This window comes from Trachypithecus francoisi, unplaced genomic scaffold, assembly GCF_009764315.1.
Source record: "Trachypithecus francoisi isolate TF-2019V2 unplaced genomic scaffold, Tfra_2.0 Lachesis_group3, whole genome shotgun sequence".
Taxonomy (NCBI): domain Eukaryota; kingdom Metazoa; phylum Chordata; class Mammalia; order Primates; family Cercopithecidae; genus Trachypithecus; species Trachypithecus francoisi.
The window spans coordinates 3,256,605-3,281,726 of NW_022681468.1; the positions used below are offsets into that span (position 1 = coordinate 3,256,605).

At 46.2% G+C, this 25,122-nt stretch overlaps 1 non-coding gene and 1 pseudogene across 1 annotated transcript; both read left to right on the plus strand.

The window, feature by feature from the left end:
• On the plus strand, nucleotides 1-4,178 carry LOC117069654 (annotated as a pseudogene).
• A 7,479-nt stretch (nucleotides 4,179-11,657) lies between these two features.
• On the plus strand, nucleotides 11,658-11,760 carry LOC117071925. The gene has a single exon (XR_004432648.1). It is a non-coding gene; the product is annotated as a small nucleolar RNA U13 (small nucleolar RNA).
• The last annotated feature ends 13,362 nt before the right edge of the window (nucleotides 11,761-25,122 follow it).

The window sequence follows — 25,122 nt, forward strand, 5'->3', positions numbered from 1 at the left end:
ATGGCCCTGGGGGATGCAGGAGGGAAAGGGCCATTTGCCCCTGCAGTAATTCTCCAGCTCTCGGATCTGCTGAAGAGGATTGATCCCTATCTAGTTCTAGATTGGTCAGTCCCCATCTGGATCTGTCAGTCGCCTCTCACACACACGTACGCAGTTGTCATTACCAGATTCTGGTAGCGTAGCCCTCTGGAGCCTGCCCTGTCCCATGACGCACTCTGCTGTGAGCTGGGAAAATCCACTGTCTGGAACTATATCTAAAGGTCTTGGGAGACCACAGAGGTGACGGAGAGGCAAGGGCTTTGGAGTTCGAACTCTGGCTATGACCCTGAATGCTGGGGGTCCTTGGTCAAGTGACTTCATGTCTCTGAGGCACGGTTTCTGAATCAGTCAAATGGGAATGGTGATAGCTACCACTCACGGTTGCTCTGGGGGTCCGTGGAGAAAATTCCCAGAAAGCACCAGCACAGCAGGTGCAGAATCCACCCTTCCAAAGCTCAGAGGACTCACCACCTCCTGGGGGGGTGCCCTTCCCACCTCTCCCCCCGAGAGGAGCACAGAGCTCAGAGTCTGTAGAACACAGATCAAGGCTTATCCACACAGGGTGGGGAGTTAGAGACTCACTCCTCCTCCCTGGTTTCCTCCTCCAGTTTTGCCTACCTCACTGAGTACTGAGTCCACGATAGGAGACACAGAAGCCCTTGGTAAGGGATCCTGCAACACCAGAAAAGGTGTTCGTGTTTTCATCATTGCCTCTGCCTTGCAGGCAAGGACTTGGAGATTCAGAAGGGCAAGAGGCTTTCTCAAGCTCACGGGCAGAAAGCAGTGCCCTTAGACTCCAGTCTGCTGGCTCTGACACCCACGGGCTGCAAAGACAGGTGGGCAAAAAAGGATAGAGAGAAGGAATGAGTGGGTGAATAGATTACCCCAGCACTCCTGGAGCCTCAGACCTGCCCATTATTGTAGGGTTGACCTATTAAAGTAAGCACATCTCCCAAATACAAACAGGTTTTTCCAAGACTATCTGCTTGAGGAAAGACCATTTCCTCCATTATTTAGGCTGCTGCCCTATCCTTGGAGTCGTTTGACTCTCATTGGGTGGAGTCATAAAAAGCCGCATCAGTCTTGGGTGGCTGCCCCCCTACTCCTCTCTCCTTCCTTTGTTCCTTCCATCCACAGTGTTTATTGAGCACCTACTTTGGGCAAAGCTATGTTTGAAGCGTTGAGGACATAGCTGTGAACAGAGAAAGTTCTTGCCCACTCTGAGGTCACAGGACACACATAGCAGAACTCATGCATAATATAATTTCAGGACATAAAAATTTAATCAGGGGAGGGTGATACAGACTAAGCTCTTTGGTTTAATTCAATTTTTTTTTTTTTTTTTGAGATGGAGTCTCACTCTGTCGCCCAGTCTGGAGTGCGGTGGTGCAATCTAGGCTCACTGCAAGCTCCGCCTCCTGGATTTACGCCGTTCTCCTGCCTCAGCCTCCTGAGTAGCTTGGACTACAGGTGCCCGTCACCGCGCCAGGCTAATTTTTTGTATTTTTAGTAGAGATGGGGTTTTAGTAGGATGGTCTCAATCTCCTGACCTTGTGATCCGCCCGCCTGTGACCCCCCGAGAGGAGCACAGAGCTCAGAGTCTCACCCTGTCACCCAGGCTGGAGTACAGTGGTGCTATCATGGATCACTGCAGCCTCAATCTCCCAGGTTCAGGTGATCCTCCCATCCCAGCCTCCCAGGCAGCTGGAACTACAGGCACTCACCAGTATTCCCAGCAATTTTAAAAAATTTTTTGTAGAGATGAGTTTTTACCATGTTGCCAAGGCTGGTCTTGAACTCCTGGACTCAAGCGATCCTCCAATCTGAACATCCTAGTGCTGGATTTACAGGCCTGAGCCACTGTGCCCAGTCGGGGTTCAGTTTTGAACATATAAATTTGGGTGGACACAAATAATTTATAGCACAGAGAGCATAATAAATTACCACGTACTGGCCACCAGATTGGCAAAAAGGAAAAAGTCTGACAATAGCAAGTGCTGCTGAGAATGTGGAACAATGGGAACATTTTGTCGTCTTTTAGACAGGGTCCCACTCTGTTACCCAGGCTGGAGTGCAATGGCATGATCATAGCTCACTGCAGCCTTGAACTCCTAGGCTCCAGCAATCTTCCTGTCTTAACCTTCAAGTAACTAGCACTATGGACATGAGCCATCATACCTGGCTAATTTTTTAAAAATTATTTTTTGGGCCGGGCGCGGTGGCTCACACCTGTAATCCCAGCACTTTGGGAGGCCAAGGAGGGCGGATCACAAGGTCAGGAGATCGAGACCATCCTGGCCTAACACAGTGAAGCCCTGTCTCTACCAAAAAATACAAAAAATAAGCCGGGCGTGGTGGCAGGCGCCTGTAGTCCCAGCTACTTGGGAAGCCGAGGCAGGAGAATGGCGTGAACCCGGGAGGTGGAGCTTGCAGTGAGCCGAGATCGCACCACTGCACTCCAGGCTGGGCGACCGAGCAAGACTCCGTCTCTAAAAAAAAAAAAAAAAAAAAAAAGAAGAGATTATTTTTTGTAGAGACGAGATCTCACTATGTTTCCCAGGCTGGTCTCAAACTCCTGGACTCGAGCAATCCTCAGCCTCAGCCTCCCAGAGTGTTGGTGTTACAGGCATGAGCTGCTTGCACCTGGCATCAATGGGCACTCTTAGACCCTGCTTGGGAGTGTAAGTTCAAGGTAAGAGCAGAAAATAATGAAGCACAATGCAGAGATCACATAATCAACAAAGCCAAAACTTATTTGGCAAAAGCCAGTAAAATTGGCATTTTGGATAACAATCTGACACCAGCAACTAAAGTTGAAGTTGTGTGGTCCCTACAGCTGAGCAATTCCACCCAAAATATTTACGCTGAAAAAACTCTCAGCTGCGCACAGTGGCTCACGCCTGTAACCTCAGCACTTTGGGAGGCTGAGGCAGTGGATGACCTGAGGTCAGGAGTTCAAGACCAGCCTGGCCAACATGGTCAAACCCTTTCTCTACTAAAAATACAAAAAAATTAGCTGGACGTGGCAGCCCGCGCCTGTAATCCCAGCTTCTTGAGAGGCTGCGGCAGAATCACTCGAACCTCGGAGGCGGAGGCTGCGGTGAGCTGAGATGGCGCCACTGCACTCCAGCCTGGGTGACAGAGTAAGATTCCATTTCAAAAAAATAAATAAATAAACTCCTGCTTTCCGCGCTACCCGTAGAGGGGTCCATACAGCGTTGTTCTGGATTCCCATTGTAACTTAAAGGGAAACTTTCACAAGGTCTGGAGCCCTTGATGTCCTGCAAATGAAGGAGGAGCATGTCCTTAAGTTCCTTGCAGCAGGAACCCACTTAGGTGGCACCAATCTTGACTTCCAGATGGAACAGTACATCTACAAAAGGAAAAGTGACGGCATCTACATCCTAAATCTGAAGAGGACCTAGGAGAAGCTTCTGCTGGCAGCCCGTGCCATTGTTGCCATTGAAAACCCTGCTGATGTTAGTGCCATATCCTCCAGGAATACTGGCCAGAGGGCCGTGCTGAAGTTTGCTGCCGCTACTGGAGCCACTCCAATTGCTGCCGCTTCACTCCTGGGACCTTCACTAACCAGATCCAGGCAGCCTTCCGGGAGCCACAGCTTCTGGTGGTTACTGACCCCAGGGCTGACCACGAGCCCCTCAGGGAGGCATCTTATGTTAACCTACCTGCCATTGCTCGTAACACAGATTCTCCTCTGCGCTATGGGGACATTGCCATCCCATGTGACAATAAAGGGAGCTCCCTCATTGGGTTTGATGTGGTGGACGCTGGCTCGGGAAGTTCTGCGCATGCGTGACACCATTTCCCGTGAACACCCGTGGGAGGTCATGCCTGATCTCTCCTTCTACAGCGATCCTGAGGAGATTGAAAAAGAAGAGCTGGCTGCTGCTGAAAAGGCAGTGACCAAGGAGGAATTTCAGGGTGAATGGACTGCTCCAGCTCCCGAGTTCACTGCTACTCAGCCTGAGGTTGCAGACCGGTCTGGCAGCGTGCAGGTGCCCTCTGTGCCTGTTCAGCAGTTCCCTACTGAAGACTGGAGGGCTCAGCCTGCCACTAAAAACTGGTCTGCAGCTCCCACTGCTCAGGCCACTGAATGGGTAGAAGCAACCACTGCATAGTCTTAAGCTGTTTTTGCACGGGCTCTTCAGCAACATGAAAGTAAAGTTGATGGAAAATAAACATCGGTTTCTAAAACAGAAAAAACTCTCAAACATATGCACAGGAACATGTATAAGAATAATCATAGCACTACAGTTTGTTATAGAAACGCACTGGAAACAATTCAAATGTCCATTATCTGTATGAATACAGAAAATGGCATATTCGCGCAAAGAAATAGTATATAACAGAAAGAATACTTTTTACAGCTACATACAACAACGGGAATGCATCTCAGTATCATAATCTCGATATATTATTTAAAAAACCAAAGCAATTCTTAGAATACACATAGCGTGATTCAGAAATGAAAACGTGCAAAACCAAACAACATACTGTTTAAAGATGCAAACGTATAGAATGAAACTATTGAAAAAAACACAAGGGGATGAAAAACACAAAAATCAGGATAGTGGTGGCTGGGTACAGTGGCTTATGCCTGTAACCCCAGCACTTTGGGAGGCTGAGGAAGGCAGATCGCTTGAGTCCAGGAGTTTGAGACCAGCCTGGGCAACATGGTGAAACTCCATCTCTACTAAAAATACAAAAATTAGCAGGGCATGGTGGCACATGCCTGTAATCCCAGCTCCTCGGGAGGCTGAGGCACAAGAATGGCTTGAGCTGGGGAGGTAGAAGTTGCAGTGAACCGAGATGATGCCACTGCACTCCAGCCTGGGTGACAGAGCTAGACTCCATCTCAAATAAATAAATAAATAATGCTTACTCCCTTCTCCCCTGTGGATCTGGTTTTACCTGGGAGTTCATGCACCAGGGCATAGCTAACAGCAGATGCTCCACTGTTCTGGCCCTCATTATGGATTCCATGCAGGAGGCTGATGGGGGATGGTCACCAGGAGATGGAGATTCCACCCTGACTTTGCACTTGGCTGCCAAATGGCCTTGCCTGTGGCCTTCCTGCCGACCTTGAACTTGAGCTTCCCCATCTGAGGATCACAATGGTTCTGACTGTCCATCATTTTCCCCAGTACACATCAGCTGTCACCATTGCATATGGAAACTGCTGCTAGTATAATTGCAGGTCAAGGACAAGAGCAGAGTTGAAAGAGCAAAACCCTCAAAGGTCTAGCCCTTCATCATGACAAATCCCTGACCTCACATGGACAGCTCAGGAGCTGGGCATGGCAAGGCAGCACGGAACCCGGCAAGTTGTTAGAACAAGATTCTGGGCCGGGCGCGGTGGCTCAAGCCTGTAATCCCAGCACTTTGGGAGGCCGAGACGGGCGGATCACGAGGTCAGGAGATCGAGACCATCCTGGCTAATACGCTGAAACCCCGTCTCTACTAAAAATACAAAAACTAGCCGGGCGAGGTGGCTGGCGCCTGTAGTCCCAGCTACTCGGGAGGCTGAGGCAGGAGAATGGCGTAAACCCAGGAGGCAGAGCTTGCAGTGAGCTGAGATCTGGCCACTGCACTCCAGTCCGGGCGACAGAGCGAGACTCCGTCTCAAAAAAAAAAAAAAAAAAAAAAAGAACAAGATTCTGTTCACTCAGCTCTGCTGCCTCCTCTCCCTCGGATGTGACCTCAGACATGAGCTGGCCAAGGCTGGCCCTCTGAGTCAGCCCTGAGTCCCAGCTACACGCCTTCCCCGTGGGGCTGCTGGCCTCAAAGCCTCCTTTAACAAAGAGGGCAGGAGGATGGATGACTCGGTGTGTGTAATATACCCAACTGCAGATGAATAATTGATGTGTTTGAGTATTAATAAGCAGGAACTAGCTATTTTAGCCGTAAAGCCAAAAAGATACTCTGTTAAAGCAAATCCTCCAATCTACACCTAAAGCAACAAAACAAAACAAAAATCCATAAAGAACAACACCCCTAAACTTCCTAAAACCCCTGCTTTTAACAGAAACCTACTTGGAGGAGAGCCTATTTTTATAAGCATGTTATTTTAAAAATTATAATTTTAGGGTTGAAATGGAAAAAGGACTTAGTGTATGAGTGTGTGTGTGTGTGTCTGTGTGTGTGATGGTGCCACTGTCTTCCACTCCTGAGGCCTGTCATTCCTGACTCTGTTTTTTGCTTGTTTATTTTGTTTTGTTTTGAGCTGGAGTTTCGCTTTTGTCACCTAGGCTGGGGTGTAGTGGTACAATCTCGGCTCACTGCAACCTCAACCTCCCAAGTTCAAGTGATTCTCCTGCCTCAGCCTCCTGAGTAACTGGGATTACAGGCACCCGCCACCACACCTGGCTAACTTTTTGTATTTTTAGTAGAGATGGGGTTTCACCATGTTGGTCACGCTGGTCTCAAACTCTTGACCTCAGGTGATCCGCCCACTTCAGCCTCCCAAAGTGCTGGGATTACAAATGTGAGCCACCGTGCCCGGCCAAAAACAATATAATCATATCAATAGGCACAGAAAAAGCATTTGACAAAATGGAACACCTTTTTTTTTTGAGATGGGGTTTTTTGCTCTTGTTGCCCAGGCTGGAGTAGCAGGGGCAGGATTGGTGGGATCCCGGGTCACTGCAACCTCCACCTCCCAGGCGGGAGTTCTCATGCCTCAGCCTCTCAAGCAGCTGTGATTATAGGCACGTGACATCACGACTGGCTAATTTTTGTATTTTCAGTAGAGACGGGGTTTCACCATGTTGCCCGGGTTGGTCTCGAACTCCTGGCATCAGGAGATCTGCCTGCCTTGGCCTCTCAAAGTGCTGGGATTACAGGCGTGAGCCACCATGCCCGGCCATGCAACACTTTTTTCAGAGACAGGGTCTAGCTCTGTTGCCCAGGCTATAGTACAGTGGCATAGGCATACCTCACTGTAGCCTCGAACTCCTGGGTTCAATCAACCATCTTGCCTCAGCTTCCTGAGTAGCTAGGAATACAGCCATGCACCACCACACCTGGCTCATTCTTTAAAAACAGTTTTTTTAAATTAGAAATGGGGTCTTCATCCTGGCTAATACGGTGAAACCCCGTCTCTACTAAAAATACAAAAACTAGCCGGGCGAGGTGGCGGCGCCTGTAGTCCCAGCTACTCGGGAGGCTGAGGCAGGAGAATGGCGGAAACCCGGGAGGCGGAGCTTGCAGTGAGCTGAGATCTGGCCACTGCACTCCAGTCCGGGCGACAGAGCGAGACTCCGCCTCAAAAAAAAAAAAAAAAAAAAAAAAAAAAAAAGAAATGGGGTCTTGCTGTGTTGCCCAGGCTGGTCTCGAACTCTGGGCCTCAAGTAATTCTCCAACCTCAGCTTCCCAAAGTGCTGAGATTATAGGTGTGAGGCACCATACCTGGCCCCAAGACAATTTCACAATAAAAACAAAAAACAAAAAACCACCCTTAATAAACCAGGAATAGAAAGGAACTTTGTATAAAGGGCAACTATGGGCCAGGCGAGGTGGCTTATGCCTGTAATCCCAGCACTTTGGGTGGCCGAAGTAGGTGGATCACCTGAGGTCAGGAGTTCGAAACCAACCTGGCCAACGTGGCGAAACCCCATCTCTTTTGAAAATACAAAATTAGCTGGGTGTGGTGGTGCCCATCTATAATCCCAGTTACTCAGGAGGCTGAGGCATGAGAATTGCTTGAACCGGGGAGGCAAAGGGTGCAGTGAGCCAAGATCATGCCATTGCACTCCAACCTGGGTGACAGAGCGAGACTCAGTCTCAAGAAAAAGAAAAAGGCAACTATGGTGAAAGACTGAATGCTTTCTTCCTAATATCACGAACAAGACAAGGATGTCTGCTCTTGGCGTTTCTACTGAACATTGTACTGGAGGTTCTAGCTAGGGCAATTAGGCAAGAAAATAAAAGGCATTCAGATTGTAAAGGAAAACTATCTCTATTTGCAGATGTCATGATCCTGCAAAACCTGGCTAAGAAATCCAGCCAGGCATGGTGGCTCATGCCTGTAATCCCAGCACTTTGGGAGGCAGAGGTGGGTGGATCACCTGAGGTCAGGAGTTTGAGACCAGCCTGGCCAACATGGTGAAACCCCATTTCTACTAAAAATACGAAAATAAATAAATAAATAAATAACTGGGTGTGGTGGTGTGCACTTGTAATCCCAGCTACTTGGGAGGCTGAGACAGGAGAATCACTTGAACCCGGGAGGCGGAGATTGCAGTGAGCCAAGATTGTGCCATTGCACTCCAGCCTGAGCAACAGAGCGAGACTCTGTCTCAAAAAAAAAAAGGGGGGGGGGAATACTAAGAAATCCAGTAAAAAACTAAGAATTAATGAACAAATTGAGCAAGGTTGCAGGCTACAAGATCAATATACAAAAATTATATATATATATATATCTATATATATATATCTTTTTTTTTCCTTTTTTTTTTTTGAGACGGAGTTTCACTATGTTGCCTGGGCTGGAGTGCAGTGGTGCAATCTTGGCTCACTGCGACCTCTACCTCCCAGGTTCAAGCGATTCTCCTGCCTCGGCCTCCCGAGTAGCTGGGACTACAGGGGCCTGCCACCACACCTAATTTTTGTATTTCTACTAGAATCGGAGTTTCATCATGTTGGCCAGGGTGATTTTGACTCCTGACCTCAAGTGATCCATGCTCCTTGGCCTCCCAAAGTGCTGGGATTACAGGCATGAGCCACCATACCTGGCCCAATTATATTTCTTCCTTCCTTTCTTTCTTTTTTTTTCTTGAGATGGAGTCTCACTCTGTAGCCTAGGCTGGATGGCAGTGGCATGAACTTGGTTCACCACAACCTCCGCCCCTCAGGTTCAAGTGATCCTCGTGCCTCAGCCTTCCAAGTAGCTGGGATTACAGGTGTGTGCCACCACAAGTGGCTAATTTTTGTATTTTTAGTAGAGACAAGGTTTTGCCATGTTGGTCAGACTGGTCTCAAACTCCTGGCTTCAAGTGATCCACCCACCTCGGCCTCCCAAAGTGCTGGGATTTCAGGTGTGAGCCATCATGCCCAACTGAAAATCAATTATATTTCTATGTAGTGGCAATGAGCAAACTGAAAAAGAAATTTTAAAAATGTTATTTATAAGAGCATCAAAAATAATAAAATACATAGAAATAAATTTAACAAAAGAAGTGCAAATTTGGCTGGGTGCGGTGGCTCACGCTTGTAATCCCAGCACTCTGTGAGGCCAAGGCGGGCAGATCACGCGGTCAGGAGATCAAGACCATCCTGGCTAACACAGTGAAACCCCGTCTCTACTAAAAATACAAAAAATTAGCCGGGCGTGGTGGCGGGCGCCTGTAGTCCCAGCTACTCGGGAGGCTGAGGCAGGAGAATGGTGTGAACCCGGGAGGCGGAGCTTGCAGTGAACTGTGATTGCACCACTGCACTCCAGCCTGGGCGACAGAGCGAGACTCCGTCTAAAAAAAAAAAAAAAGTGCAAATTTATACTTTAAAACTACAAAATATTGTTGAAAAAATTAAAGACCTAAGTATATGGAGAGACACCCATGTTTAGGGATTGGAAGGACTTAATATTGATAACATAGCAATGCTTCCTAAATTGAGTTACACATTCAATGCAATCCTTATTAAAATCCCAGTTGATTTCTTTGTGGAAATTGACAAATTAATCCTAAAACTCACATGGTAATTCAAGAGACTCAGAATAGCCAAAAGAACCTTGGATAAAAAGGAGCAGAGTTGGAGGATTCACACTTTCTGACTTCAAAACTTACTACCAACGCTATAGTAATTAAGACCATGTGGTACTGGCAGAAGGATAGACATATAAGTCACTGAAATAGAATTGAGCCCAGACATAAACCTTCACTTTTGCAGTCAATTGATTTTAGGGAAGGTGCCAGGATAATTTTTTTGTTTGTTTGTTTTGTTTTGTTTTTTGTTGCTTTTGAGATACAGTCTAGCTCTGTCGCCCAGGCTGGAGTGCAGTGGCACGATCTTAGCTCACTGCCACCTCTGTCACCCAGGTTCAAGCAATTCTTCTGCCTCAGCCCCTTGAGTAGCTGGGATTACAGGCGCCCGCCACCACGCCCAACTAATTTTTGTATTTTTAGTAGAGATGGGGTTTCACAGTGTTTGCCAGGCTGGTCTCGAACACCTGACCTTGTGATCTGCCTGCCTCAGCCTCCCAAAGTGCTGGGATTACAAGCGTGAGCCACCGCGCCTGGCCACCAACGTAATTTAACTGGGGGCAAAATGGTGCTGTGACAACTGAATATCCACATTCACAAGAATGAATTTGGACTCCTATCTCAAATCATATGCAACAATTAACTCAAAGTGGATCAAAGACATAAATATGAGACTTAACATTATGAAACTATCAGAAAAAAAGTAGGTGGAGGTCTTCACAACCTTGCATTAGGCAATGGTTTCTTAGCTTTGACACAATGCACATGCAGCAGCCACAACAAAGTAGATAAAGTGGACATCATCAGAATGAAAAACTTTTGTGCTTTAAAGGAAACTACCAAGAAAGTAAAAAAAGAAGCCACAGAAGAGAATAAAAATTTTGCACATCATGGATCTGTTAAGGGACTTCTATCTAGAATACATAAAAAAATCTTACAACTCAATAATAAAAAGACAAAAAAATTAAAAGTGGATGAAAAATCTGAACAGACATTTCTACAAAGAAGACATACAAATGGCCAATAAGCATATGAAAAGATGCTCAGCATTATCAGCCATGAGGAAATGCCATCTAAACCACAATAAGATCTCACTCCACACCCACGAGAATGTCTATTATCAAAACACCAGATAATACTATATAACTGTTGACCAAATATAGAGAAATACACTGCTGGTAAGATTGTTAAATGGTGCAGCCACTTGGGAAAACAGATTAATAGGAATTACAGAAAGAGAGAACAGAGAAAAAGGAGGGAAGAAAATTATCCAAGAAATAATAAATAAGGCTTTTCCAAAGCTGAAAAATGACCTCCAGTGACCAACCCAATGAGTGAAATTTCTTTTTCTTTCTTTTCTTCCTTCCTTTCTTTCTTTCTTTTTTTTTTTTTTTTTTGAGACAGAGTCTTGCTCTGTCGCCTAGGCTGGAGTGCAGTGGTGCAATCTCAGCTCACTGCAACCTCCACCTCCCAGGTTCAAGTGATTCTCCTGCCTCAGCCTCCCAACTAGCTGGGACTACAGGCACATTCCACCATGCCTCGCTAATTTTTGTATTTTTACCAAAGATGGGGTTTCACCGTGTTAGCCAGGATGGTCTTGATCTCCTGACCTCGTGATCTGCCCACCTCAGCCTCCCAAAGGGCTGGGATGACAGGCGTGAGCCACCGTGTCCAGCCCCAGTGAGTGAAATTTCGTGACACCAAAGACAAAGAGAAAGCTAGGAACTCTGCTTTCTGCAAAGACAGCTTACTGGGCACTCTGAGTAGTAAGCAGTATGATTAGACCTTGGGTAGAGCATGCTCTCTGAGTAGTTTCTGGTCTCACAAGGGTTCTAAGAAAGGCCCTCCTTGTGTTGCTGGGAAGGGAAGGTTAAGACGTTGCTTAAATTCAGAATTTTGATCCTTTTGTAGTTCATGAGCATGCTGATTGGGTATTCATGAACATGTGTGAGATGTGCCGCTTTTGAACTTTGTTAAGACATAGACACATTACCTTCTGATGTGAAAAAAATTAGATTTTGCTAAATTAAATATGCATGGTAAAACTTCAAGGGCAATCATTAAAAGAATGAAAATAGAAGTATACATTCCAAAACAGAAAAGAGAACAAACTAGAATGGGAAAATAAGTATACCATCAAACAAAATCCCACCAATCGATCCCCCCAAAAAAGGCAGGAAAGGAGAACAAAGAAACATAAAATTCAGAAAAAATATAAATAACATTGTAAAAACTCAAATATTTGACAATTATAATAAAATTGAACAAAATTTCTTAGTTAAAAGGGTAGGAAGCTGGGTGTGGTGGTTCACGCCTGTAATCCTAGCACTCTGCGAGGCTGAGGTGACAGGATCACCTGAGCCCACGAGTTGGAGACCAGCCTGGGCAACACAGTGAAACCCCATCTCTATTTAAAATAAAAAAAAAAAAAAAAAAAGACTAGGAGACTGATTATCTTATGGAATTTTTTAAAAACATCAAAATCCAAGGCTGAGCATAATGGCTCAATCCTGTAACCCCAATGCTTTGGAAAGCCAAGGTGGGGGAATCACGTGGGCCCAGGAGTTTAAGACCAGCCTGAGCAACACGGTAAAAACCTCCTGTCTCTACAAAAAAATTAAATAATTAGCCAGGCATGGTGGCACGTGCCTGGAGTCCCAGTTACTTGGGAGGCTGAGGTGGGAGGATCATTGAGCCTGGGAGGTTGAGGCTGCAGTGAGCAATGTTCACACCACTGCCCTCCAGCCTGGGTGACAGAGTGAGATCCTGTCTCAAAAAAACAAAACAAAATGGGCTGGGTGTGGTGGCTCACGCCTGTAATCCCAGCACTTTGGGAGGCCGAGGCGGGCGGATCACAAGGTCAGGAGTTTGAGACCAGTCTGGCCAACATAGTGAAACCCCGTCTCTACTAAAAATACAAAAATTAGCTGGGTGTGGTGGCAGGCGCCTGTAGTCCCAGCTACTCGGGAGGCTGAGGTGAGAGAATCGCTGGAATCTGGGAGGCAGAGTTTGCAGTGAGCTGAGGTGATGCCATTGCACTCCAGCCTGGGTGACAGAGTGAGACTCTGTCTCAAAAAACAAAGCAAAGCAAAAAAAACAAAAAACCTGAAAAATAAAAATAATAACTCAGTTATATGCTGTTAAAGGAGATACATTAAAGCCCTAAGGACACAGAAAAGCTGAAATAAAAAGATAGAAAAGGATAGGCCAAGCAAACACTAATAAAAAGAAAACTGTTGTAACAATATTAATATCACACAAAATAGATTGTAAGACAAAATGCAATGTTAGAAATAAAGTGTGTCACTAGTAATGTTTAATTTACCTGGGTGATATAATAACTTAAAACTTGTATGCATCTAATAAAATACCTTCAAAATATATAAAGCAGGGGCCGGGTGTAATCCCAGCACTTTGGGAGGCCAAGGCGAGTGGACCATGAGGTCAAGAGATTGAGACCATCCTGGCCAACATGGTGAAACCCCATCTCTACTAAAAATAGAAAAATTAGGCGGGTGTGGTGGTGCACACCTGTAACCCCAGCTACTCCTGAGGCTGAGGCAGGAGAATCGCTTGAACTCGGGAGGTTGAGGTGGCAGTGAGCCAAGATCGCACCACTGCACTGTAGCCCAGGGGACACAGCAAGACCTTGTCTCAAAAAAATAAGTAAAAAATAAATTTATATGGAAATACAAAAGAACGAGAATAGCCAAAAACTCCCCTAAAGAAAAGGAACAGGTCGGGTGCGGTGGCTCACGCCTGTAGCCCAACACTTTGGGAGGCTGAGGTGGGCGGATCACGAGGTCAGGAGATCAAGACCATCCTGGCTAACACGGTGAAAACCCATCTCTACTAAAAATACAAAAAATTAGCCGGGCGTGGTGGCAGGTGCCTGTAGTCCCAGCTACTCAGGAGGCTGAGGCAGGAAAACGACGTGAACCTGGGAGGTGGAGCTTGCAGTGAGCTGAGATCGCACCACTGCACTCTAGCCTGGGCAACAGAGAGAGACTGCATCTCAAAAAAAAAAAAAAAAAAGAAGAGGAACAAGGCAGGACAATTACCTCACTGCTTGTCAAAACTTATTATAAAGTATGGTCATTAAGGCAGTGTGATTTTAGTGCACAAATACAAAAATCGTCCAGTGAACCAGCAAGAAAAACTCTGAAGCAGACCAACACACATGGACACCTGATTGACAATAGAGGGCATTGCAGAGCCTGGAGAACAGTCTTCTTTTTTTTTTTTTTCAGTTTAGACAGGGCTTCTCCATGTTGGCTAGACTTGTCTCAAACTCTTGAGCTGAAGTAATCCACCTGCCTCAGTCTCACAAAGTGCTGGGATTACTGGTGTCAGCCACGGCGCCCAGACTGCCGCTTGTATATTTTCTTTGGAAAAATGTGTATACACACACTTAGCCCAAATTTCTTTTTTTTTTTTTTGAGACGGAGTTTTACTCTTGTTGCCCAGGCTGGAGTGCAATGGCATGATCTCGGCTCACTGCAACCTCCGCCTCCCGGGTTCAAGCGATTCTCCTGCCTCAGCCTCCCTACTAGCTGGAATTATAGGCATGTGCCACCACGCCCGGCCAATTTTGTATTTTTAGTAAAGACAAGATTTCTCCATGTTGGTCAGGCTGGTCTCGAACTCCTGACCTCAGGTCATCCGCCCGCCTGGGCCTCCCAAAGTGCTGGGATTACAGGCGTGAGCCACCGTGCCCGGCCAGTCCAATTTTTAATTGAGTTGTGTTTTTATTATTGAGTTGTAAGAATTATTTACACAGCAGTGATAGCACAGAAGATGATAGAGTAGAAAGTGCCAGGAATCTGTCGCCCCCATCTAGACAATAATCTGGCAGAATCTGTCTGATGCAACTATTTTGGAACTCTGATGTCCATCTGAAGGCTTGCAGCTTCCAGGGGAAGGCTTGTATCTTACTCCTTTTTGTGCTGCTATAACAGAATGCCACAGACTGGCTAGTTTACAAGAAAATACATTCATCAGCTCACAGTTTTGGAGGCTGGGAAGTCCAAGATCAACGAGCTGGCATTCTTCTTGGGGGTCTTGTTGTGGTGTCAGCCCATGGCAGACGGGCAAAGAGAAGAGAGAGAGAAAGAGAGAGCAAAAGGGGGCCTAACTCTTCCGCCCCCTTTTTTTTTTTTTTTTTGAGACAGAGTCTCACTCTGTCACCCGGGTTGGAGTGCAGTGGCATGATCATAGCTCACCGCAGCCTCAATCTCCTGGGCTCAAGCAATCCTCCCACTTCAGCCTCCCCAGTAGCTGGGACTGCAGCCATGTGCCACCATGCCTGGCTAGTTTTATTATTTTTAGTACAGACAGGATCTCACTATGTTGCCCAGGCTGGTCTTAAACTCCTGAGCTCAAGCAATCCTCCCACCTTGGCCTCCCAAAGTACTGGGATTACAGGTGTGAGTTACTGTGCCCAGCCTTCTCTGTTTTATAATTAACACACTCTCATAATAATAAATGCATTCCCAAGACAATGGCATTAATTAATTCACTCCACTCTTGTGGCATAATCATCTCTTATTTTTATTTTATTTTATTTATTTTTTGAGACATGGTTTTGCTTTGTTACCCAGGCTAGCGTGCAGTGACATGGTCATAGCTCCCTGCAGCCTTGAAATCCCGGGCTCAAGCGATCATCCCACTTCAGCCTCCTGAGTGGCTAGGACTACAGGTGTGTGCCACCACATCTGGTCAATTTTTAAATTTTTTATTCTTTATCTTAAATTTTATTTTTAGAGTCAGGGTCTTGCTCTGTCTCCCAGGCTGGAGTGCAGTGGCCTGATTACAGCTCACTGTAGCCTCAACCTCCCAGGTCCCAGTGTCCCTCCGTCAGAGTTCCAAGATAGTTGCATCAGACAGATTCTGCCAGATTGTTGTCTAGAAGGGGGCGACAGATTCCTCAGCCTCCTGAGTAGCTGGCATGTGCCACCATGCCCCATTATTTTGTTTTTATTTTTATTTTTTGTAGCGAGGGGGTCTCCCTCTGTTGCCTAGACTGGTCTTGAACCCCTAGGCCCAAACAATCCTCCTGCCTCAGCCTCCCAAAGTGCTCAGATTACAGGTGTGAGTCACCACACGTGGCCCTAATCATCTCTTAAACCTCCCAACTCATAATACTGTTAAAATGGTAATCAAATTTCAACATGAGTTTGGAAAGGGGCAAATATCCAAACCATAACAGCTCGAATGTAAATCCTGGTTAATTTCAGTCAATGTCCTCTCTTTGGATGGTAGCGGGTACTTATTCCCACTCATGGTAGTGGCTACTCATTCGCAAGCCCCCTCAGCCCTACATGCAGTCATTCTTGGAATAGCTTGCAGCATCCAGGGTTAGCACATAACCTTGTCCTCCAAATATTGGAGATGTGTATTCTTTTTTTTTTTTTTCTCCCAAGATGAAGTCTTGCTCTGTTATCCAGGCTGGAGTGCAGAGGTGCCATCTTGGCTCACTGCAACCTCCGCCTCCTGGGTTCAAGTGATTCTCTCACCTCAGGTTCCAGAGTAGCTGGGATTACAGGTGTGCACCACCACGCCCAGCTAATTTTTGTATTTTTAGTAGAGACAGGGTTTCACCATGTTGGCCAGGCTGGTCTTGGACTCCTGACCTCATGATCCGCCCACCTTGGCCTCCCAAAGTGCTGGGATTCCAGGCGTGAGCCACCGCGCCCGGCCAAGATATGTATTCTCACTACTGGCTGTTGCTTCTGATTGCAGACATTCAGACACAGAGGTGACTGCCACTGTTACAACCCCACTGGCTAAAGCAGCTTCCAGGGCATTTAAAGAGATAGAGACTGGTTTTTGAGGGTTTTCTGCTATTTATTTCTTTATTTATTGAGACAGAATCTCACTCTGTCACCAGACTGGAGTGCAGTGGCACAATATCCGCTCACTGCAATCTCTGCCTCCTGGCTTCAAGTGATTCTCCTGACTTGGCCTCCTGAGTAGGTGGGTCTATAGACAGGTACCACCATGCCCAGCTAATTTTTGTATTTTTAGTAGAGACAGGGTTTCACCATGTTGGCCAGGATGGTCTCGATCTCTTGACCTCGTGATCTGCCCACCTCGGCCTCCCAAAGTGCTGGGATTACAGGCATGAGCCACCACGCCTGGCCTGTTTTTTAATTTTTTACCCTTGATTTTCCCCCTTTCTCCTTTTAGTGGCCAAACAATTAAGGATTAGGACATTCAAAAGCAACCACATATACAAGAGAATTTAGAAAGTCACCACTCATGCCTGGAAAGACAAAGCCTCAGAAAAGACCTGAGACAATCTCAAGTTTACACCTCAAGTTCATTCCCTGCACAGACACCTTACAACAATTTAAAAAGAAAAGCAGGCTGGGCATGGCGGCTCACACCTGTAATCCCAGAACTTTGGGAGGCCGAGGCAGGTAGATTGCTTGAGCCCAGGAGTTTGAGACTAACCTGGGCAACATGGTGACAACCTACCTGTCCCTACAAAAAAAAATATTGGCTGGGTGGGAGGCTGAGATGAGAGGATTGTTTGAGCCCAGGAAGTGGAGGCTACAGTGAACCATGATAGTTCCACTGCACTCCAGCCTGGGCAATAGGGTGAGATTCTGTCTTCAAAAGAAAAAGAAAGAAGAAAGAAAGGAAAGAAAGGAAACAAAGAAAGAAAGAAGGAAGGAAGGAAGGAAGGAAGGAAGGAAGAAAGAGAAAGAAAGAAAGAAAGAAAGAAAGAAAGAAAGAAAGAGGCTCATGGGTAAAGAAGAGAACCTGATTTGCAGAGTTACCATATTGTAACATTCAAAAGTTCTGTTTTCAACAAAAAAATCACAGGCATACAAAGAACCAGGAAAGCAGGGTTCATTCACAGGGAAAAAATATATAGAAACCATCTCTAAGGAAGAACCACATGGCAAACTTACTAGACAAAGACATTATAACAATGGCCTGAAACGTATTCAGCCTTTTCTGAGGCTTTGTTTTTGTTTTTGTTGTTATTGTTGTTGTTGTTGTTGGGACAAAGTCTCGCTCTGTTGCCCAGGCTGGAGTACAGTCACATGATCTTGGCTCACTGCAACCTCTGCCTCCTGAGTTCAAGTGATTCTCCCACCTCAGCCTCCTGAGTAGCTGAGATTACAGGCAACTGCCACAAGGTCTGGCTAATTTTTGTATTTTTAGTAGAGACGGGGTTTCACCATGTTGGCCAGACTGGTCTCGAACTCCTGACCTGAAGTGATCTGCCCACCTTGGTCTCCCAAAGGGCTGGGATTACAGATGTGAGCCACTGCACCTGTCTGGCTTTGTCTTTAATGCTTCCTAGACATAGCATTTTGTCTGATTAATAATGCTCAGAGAGCTAAAGAAAGATGCAGATAGAGACTAGCGAACAATACAGTCAGGATGGCTAAACATGATCCCAAGAAACCAAAGGGCAAGATGTCTGCTTACGCCTTCTTTGTGTAGATGCGCAGAGAAGAACAGAGAAGAAAAACTCAGAGGTCCCTGTCAGTTTTGCAGATTTTTCCAAGAAGTCCTCTGACAGGTGTAAGACAACGGGAAAGAGAACCCTAAATCTGATTAAATGGCAAAGGCAGATAAAGTGTGCTATGATCTGAAAATGGAGGGTAACAGACCAGCTAAGGGAGGCAAGAAGTTTCCTAATGCCCCCAAAAGGCCATCCTCTGCATTATTCCTGTTCTGTTCAGAATTCCTCCCCAAGACCAAATCCACAAACCCTAGCATCTCTCCTGGAGATGTGGCAAAAAGCTGGGTGAGATGTGGAATAACTTAAATGACAGTGAAAAGTAGCCTGACATCACTAAGGCGGCAAAGCTGAAGGAGAATTATGAGAAGGATGTTGCTGACTCTAAGTCTAAACAAACGTTTGGTGGCACAAAGCGTCCTGCTAAAGTTGCCTAGAAAAATGTGGAAGAGGAAGATGAAGAAGACAAGGAGGAAGAAGAAAGAGGAGGAGGATGAATAAAAAAAAACTTTGTCAAAAAAAGAAAAGAAAGATGCAGACAGACAAAGTCAGGTACATGATTTATGGATGAAATGGAAAGATCAATAAAAATATAGTGAACACAAGAAGGAACCAGAAGGAAATTCTGTAGCTGAAAAGTACAGTAACTGAAATGAAAAATTCATGGAGGGATTCAGAAGCAGATTTGAACAGGCTGAAGAAGGAACCAACAAACTTGAAGATAAGACAGTTGAAATTACTGAGTCTGAGGAACAGAAAGAAAGAGGACTGAAGAAGAGTAAACAGGGTCCAAGAAACATGTGGGACACCATCAAGTAGAAGAACACCCACTGTGCGGGTGCCAGAAATAGAACAGAGAAAGGGAAAGAGAAAATGAGGTTATTGGCTGGGTGCAGTGGCTTACACCCATCATCCCAGCATTTTGGTAGGCTGAGGTGGGCGGATCACGTGAAGCCAGGACTTTGAGACCAGCCTGGCCAACATGGTGAGACCTTGTCTCTACTAAAAATACAAAAATTAGCTAGGAGTGGTGGCAGGTGTCTGTATTCCCAGCTGCTTGGGAGGCTGAGGCAGAAGAATCACTTGAACCCAGGAGGCAGAGATTGCAGTGAACTGAGATTGTGCCACTGCACTCCAGCCTGGGTGACAGAGCAAGACTTCATCTCAGAAGAAAAAAGAAAATGAGATTATTATTGTTTTTAGTCAATAAATAATAAGAGATTATTTGAAGAAATAATGGCTGAAAACATCTCAAATTTGGTGAAATACATGAATCTAAACACCCAAGAAGCTCAGTGAACTCCAAGTAGGATGAATTTAAAGAGGCCCTCACAGAGACACACTGTCATCAAACTGCCCAAACCACAGATAATAGAGAGAATCTTTAATCTTGGATTAATTAGTTAATTAATAACTAGTTAACTAATCTTTTTTTTTTTTTTTTTGAGACGGAGTCTCGCTCTGTTGCCCAGGCTGGAGTGCAGTGGCCGGATCTCAGCTCACTGCAAGCTCCGCCTCCCGGGTTTACGCCATTCTCCTGCCTCAGCCTCCGGAGTAGCTGGGACTACAGGCGCCCGCCACCTTGCCCAGCTAGTTTTTTGTATTTTTTAGTAGAGACGGGGTTTCACCGTGTTAGCCAGGATGGTCTCGATCTCCTGACCTCGTGATCCGCCCGTCTCGGCCTCCCAAAGTGCTGGGATGACAGGCTTGAGCCACCGCACCCGGCTAACTAATCTTATAGAGATAGGATCTTGTTATGTTGCCCAGGCTGGCCCCAAACTCCTGGACTCAAGCAATCCTCCTGCCTTGGCCTCCCAAAATACGGGGATTGCAGGTGTGAACCACTGCACCCAGCCACAGGTGTGAGCCAAGAGAGAATCTTGAAAGCAGTGAGAGAGAAACAAATCGTTACATACGAGGGCTCTCCAATAAGATTAACAGCAGATTTCTCAGCAGAAACATTGGCGGCAAGAAGGCAATGGGTTGGTACATTCAAAGAGCTAAAAGAAAAAACTGTCAATCAAGAATCCTGCTGTGCATGTTAACTCCTTCCTGAAATCCTAGCTACTTAGGAGGCTTGAGGTGGGAGAATCACTTGAGGTCAGGAGTTCAAGACCAACCTGAGCAACATAGCAAGAGCTCATCTCTAAAAAAAATTTTTTTACATTAGCCCGGCATGTTGGTGCACAACTGTAGTTGCAGCTTCTTAGGAGGCTGAGGCAGGGATGAGTACCTGAGCTAAGGAGTTTGAGGTTGCAGTGAGCTATGGTCATACCGCTGTGCTGCACTCCATCCTGGGTGACAGAGTGAGACTCTGTCTCTTGAAAAAGAAAACAAGACAAAACAAAAGTAATCCTGTACCTGGCAAAACTGTCTTCAAAAAAGAAGAAACGAAGGTATTCCCAGATAAACAAAAGCAGAAAGAGTTTATTACCACTAGATCTGTCTTACAGAAAATGCTAAAGGGACTTCTGCAGATTGAAATTAAAGGACATTCTGCAATTATATAGGCAGCAGGAAAAAAGTAAAATTTTTTAAAAATAAATTAAAGAACACTAGACAATAACTCAAAATCCTATGAGGAAATAAATATCTCCTAGAAAGGTAAATACATGGACAATTACAAAAGCTAGTACTATTGTCATTTTGGGTTGTAACACCACTTTTCCTTTTATACATGATTTAAAAGACTAATAGTAAAAAAAACAAAACAAACAAACAAAAAAAACAGTAATAAGTCTATGTTTAGGCCGGGCGCCGTGGCTCAAGCCTGTAGTCCCAGCACTTTGGGAGGCCGAGACGGGCGGATCACGAGGTCAGGAAATCAAGACCATCCTGGCTAACACGGTGAAACCCCGTCTGTACTAAAAAATACAAAAAATTAGCCGGGCGAGGTGGCGGGCGCCTGTAGTCCCAGCTACTCGGGAGGCTGAGGCAGGAGAATGGCGTAAACCCGGGAGGCGGAGCTTGCAGTGAGCTGAGATCCGGCCACTGCACTCCAGCCTGGGTGACAGAGCGAGACTCCGTCTCAAAATAAAATAAAATAAAATAAAAATAAGTCTATGTTTTTCGGCACCCAATGTATAAAGGTGTAACTTCTGGCTGGGCGCGGTGGCTCAAGCCTGTAATCCCAGCACTTTGGGAGGCCGAGACGGGCAGATCACGAGGTCAGGAGATTGAGACCATCCTGGCTAACATGGTGAAACCCCGTCTCTACTAAAAATATAAAAAACTAGCCGGGCGAGGTGGCGGGCGCCTGTAGTCCCAGCTACTCCGGAGGCTGAGGCAGGAGAATGGCGGGAACTCGGGAGGTGGAGCTTGTAGTGAGCTGAGATCCGGCCACTGCACTCCAGCCTCGGCGACAGAGCGAGACTCCGTCTCAAAAAAAAAAAAAAAAAAAAAAAAGTGTAACTTCTGACATCATCAACTGAGAGGGTGGTGGCAGAGCCGTATAGGAGCAGAGTATGCTACAGGAGCCCCTCCTTACCCAGGGCTTTACTTTCTGTGGTTGCAGTTACTCATGGTCAACTGTGGCCCAAAAATATTAAATGGAAAATTCCAGAAGTAAACAATTCATAAGTTTTAAACTGTGCACCATTCTGAGTAGCATGATGCAATCTCTTGCTAGCTTGCTCCATCCTGCTTAGGATGTGAATCACCCCTTTGTCCAGCATATCCACATTTTATATGCTACCTGCCCCATTAGTCACTCAGTAGCCTCTCCGATCCACTCTCATGGTATCACAGTGCTTGTGTTCCAGTAGCCCTGTTTTAATTAATAATGGCCCCAAAGGGCAAGAGTAGTGATGCTGGCATTTTATCATCTCACGTGATCATAAGAAGAAGGGTGAATACAGTATAATAAGATATTTTGAGAGAGAGACCACATTTGCATAACTTTTATTACAGTAGGTTATTATAATTGTTTTATTTCATTGTTCGTTATTGTTGTTACTCTCTTACTGTGCCTAATTTAGAAATTAAACTTTATCATGGGTGTGTAGGTATAGGAAAAAAACATAGTATATACATAATAACCAAGTCTTTTTTTTTTTTTGACCACAGGTGATCTGCCTGCCTCAGCCTCCCAAAGTGCTAGGATTACAGGTATGAGCCACTTTGCCCAGCCCGAGTGTACATATTCTTTTTCTTTTTTTTTTTTGAGACAGAGTCTCACTCTGTCACCCAGGCTGGAGTGCAGCGGCCGGATCTCAGCTCACTGCAAGCTCCGCCTCCCGGTTCAAGCGATTCTCCTGCCTCAGCTTCCTGAGTAGCTGGAATTACAGGGGCCCGCCACCGCGCCTGGCTATGTTTTTGTATTTTCAGTAGAGATGGGGTTTCACTGTGTTAGTCAGGATGGTCTCGATCTCCTGACCTCGTGATCTGCCCGCCTCGGCCTCCCAAAGTGCTGGGATTACAGGCGTGAGCTACTGCGCCCAGCCTGAAACTTGAAATTCTATACCTAGCTAATTTACCAACAAAATGTAAGGGTGGAATAAAGACTTTTTTTTTTTTTTTGAGATGGAGTCTCGCTGTGTTGCCCAGGCTGGAGTGCGGTGGCACAACCTCAGCTCACTGCAACCTCTGCCTCCTGGGTTCAAGTGATTTTCCTGCCTCAGCCTCCCAGGTAGCTGGGATTACAGGTGACTGCCACCATGCCTGGCTAATTTTTGTATTTTTAGTAGAGACAGGGTTTCACCGTGTTGGCCAGGCTGGTCTTGAAGTCCTAACCTCAGGTGATCTGCCTGCCTCGGCCTCCCAAAATGCTGGGATTACAAGGTGTGAGCCACCGTGCCTGGCCTGGAATAAAGACATTTTTAGAACTACACGCTGTGGAAGATTGTATTATTACCTAGCAGATATTCACTCCTTTCCCCTGAGCTCTGTGGGAGGGGCACACTTCCTGGCCCCATTGCTGTTGGGCTTAGCCGTGTGACTTGCTTCGGCTAATCAGATGGAAACAGATGTGACCCAGCAGAAACTTGAAATGTGCTTGCTGTGGGCTTGGTGTGTCTTTCACCAAGAGAGGCATCTGTCTGGCCGCTGCTGGTTCACGTGGGACAAAAGATGGTTGCAGCAGACCGGGAGCTGATCCGCAGTCCAGAGTCAAGCCCAGCCAGGCCCTGCCTGGACTCGCTGAACCACAGTTGAGCTGCAGATATGTAAGGAAGAAATAAATGGTTGTTTTGCCACTGTGCTTTGTGGTACTATGTTATACAGCAAAACCTAAGACACATGGACTCAGAACAATTTCTCTCCCACATACCTCTTCCGGGGAAGTTCCTTGGGGATTTGCGATGGCAGAGAGGGGAACACATGGGATCCAGGAAACAGAAGATTCAACTCAGACAGCAGTGAAGGAAGACCTGGAAGACAGTGGGCACAGGCTCAGACTGGAGCAGGGCACGACAGCAGCGGGAGAGGGGCATCCTGAAAACAAGGCGACTCCACAGATGCCAGAGCACCCTTGAGATTCCGGAAGAGCCTCGAGATGCAGTAAAGGAAGACAATGCAACAAAGAAAGAAAAGCAACTTGCGGTCGGACTTGGTGGCTCACGCCTGTAATCCCTGCACTTTGGGAGGCCAAAGCGGGTGGATTGCTTGAGGTCAGGAGTCCAAGACCAGCCTGGCCAACATGGTTAAACTCCATCTCTACTACAAATACAAAAAATTAGCCAGGTGTGGTGGCGGGCACTTGTAATCCCAGCTACTTGAGGGTTGAGGCAGGAGAATTGCTTGAACCCAAAGGTGAAGGGTGCAGTGAGCTGAGATCGCACCACTGCACTCCAGCCTGAGTGACAGAGCGACAGAGTGAGACTCCATTTAAAAAAACAAACAAATAAAAGCAACTTCCAACTCTAGGGAAAAAAGCAAAAGCTGAATAAAGAAAAATGTAGCGCTGCACAACTTGGCTCTACAGTGATGACATTTTGTATTATAAAGAAAAGTGTCGCCCAATCTTCACCTGTAGAATCAAGCTATAGGTAAAGGACAGAAAGCTTTATTCTGGGCCAGGTGCAGTGGCTCATGCCTGTAATCCCAACTGTTTAGGAGACTGAGGCAGGGGGATTGCTTGAGTCGAGGAGTTCAAGACCAGCCTGGGCAGCATAGTGAGATCCAATCTCTACAAAAAAATTAAAAAATTAGCCGGGTATGGTGGCATTGACCTGTGGTCCCAGCCACTTGGGAGGCTGAGGTGGGAGGATCCCTTGAGCCCAGGAGGTCGAGGCTGCAGTGAGCTGTGATGGCTCCATTGCACTCCAGCCTGGGTGACAGAGTGAGACCCTGTCTCAAAAAAAACCCAAAAACAACAATGACAAAAAAGAAAAACCAGTTTATTTTGATTGCAAGCAGATTATAAATACTATCAATTCTGATAGTATAAAAGTAATAGTACAGGCCGGGCGCGGTGGCTCAAGCCTGTAATCCCAGCACTTTGGGAGGCCGAGATGGGCGGATCACGAGGTCAGGAGATCGAGACCATCCTGGCTAATACGGTGAAACCCCGTCTCTACTAAAAAAATAATAATACAAAAAAACTAGCCGGGCGAGATGGCGGGCGCCTGTAGTCCCAGCTACTCAGGAGGCTGAGGCAGAAGAATGGCGTAAACCCGGGAGGCGGAGCTTGCAGTGAGCTGAGAACCGGCCACTGCACTCCAGCCTGGGCGGCAGAGCAAGACTCCGTCTCAAAAAAAAAAAAAAAAAGTAATAGTACAGATGACTTAAGTTGGGAGCTGGAACGTGGAGGTTATAAAGCCAAGGTTAGAGAAACAAATATCTTCATCTTCCCTTGTTGGCAATCAAGAGAAGCCTCTACAGATAGAAGAACCAGTAATAACATCGCAAATATTCTGTTTAAGTTCATAGAAGGAATCAATAGAGGGA